The sequence below is a fragment of the Sinocyclocheilus anshuiensis genome, unplaced genomic scaffold (genome assembly GCF_001515605.1).
Source record: "Sinocyclocheilus anshuiensis isolate Anshui unplaced genomic scaffold, SAMN03320099.WGS_v1.1 scaffold394, whole genome shotgun sequence".
Classification (NCBI taxonomy): domain Eukaryota; kingdom Metazoa; phylum Chordata; class Actinopteri; order Cypriniformes; family Cyprinidae; genus Sinocyclocheilus; species Sinocyclocheilus anshuiensis.
In genome coordinates, this window is record NW_015542343.1 from 735,573 (window position 1) to 736,543 (window position 971).

The following is a 971-nucleotide window of genomic DNA, read 5'->3' on the forward strand; positions in this document are numbered from 1 at the left end:
AGGTGAATAAAACAAAAAAAAAAAAAAAAAAATATATATTTTTACGATTTATACCAGTGTTATTTATTTTTAATAAATAATATTTTATTTTAATTTTTAAACCGTTTTAGTTAGCAATAACAACACTGATATTGTAGAACACAAACATCATTCGACTGATCTGTATCTGATAAATCGTCTCTTCTGACAGTTTTCTGTCTGGTTCTCGTGTTTGCAGTTTTGCTGGTTTCCTCTTCCCCTCAGCAGGATCCTCAAGTTAACCATCTATGATGAGCACGATCCTAACAGATGCAAATTACTGAGGTAAGACTCATTATAACAAATACATCAACACAGACACATATGAGCTCTGTTCCAAAAACTGGTGAGCTGCCTTCTAAGAAATGGAGCCTTATAAGTTATATCATATCTCAAATATTCTTTATGCTGTGATGTTTTAGCACATTTCTTGTTCTCGACTACATCGGCCTCAACATGGCAGCTGTGAACTTGTGCATCAACCCAATGGCTCTGTATGTGGTCAGCAAAAGATTCAAAAACTACTTCAAGGTAAGATGCGTTTCTCTCTTATTTGGTTTCCTCAAGAATTTCCGTAATATTTAAGTTTTGAGAAATGTAATTAATTGTTTTATTAATGTACATTTTAGCTCTTCTTTATAGCTATATGTTTAGCTAATGCTGCTGTTCATCAGTTTTCAAAACATTAAAATAAATCAGGGTTTATTGTTGTCAATTTAGTTCAATTAGGCTAAATGTTTTATTTATTGTTATTATTATTATTTTGAATATATATATGTATTATCACATATGTATGTATTTATACAATTTTTTTTTATATCTATAAATATATTATATATCTATATACAGGTGTGTGCATATAAATAAATATAAATCAATATATTTAATGATATTACTTAATATTATATTAATATGTTAATATTATCATTAATAATATTTATAATTTATGTGTA

At 27.4% G+C, this 971-nt stretch overlaps 1 pseudogene; it reads left to right on the top strand.

Annotated features, from left to right (window-relative positions):
• LOC107691268 (endothelin B receptor-like) overlaps nt 1-971 on the top strand; it is a 5,860-nt pseudogene that overhangs the window by 3,246 nt on the left and 1,643 nt on the right.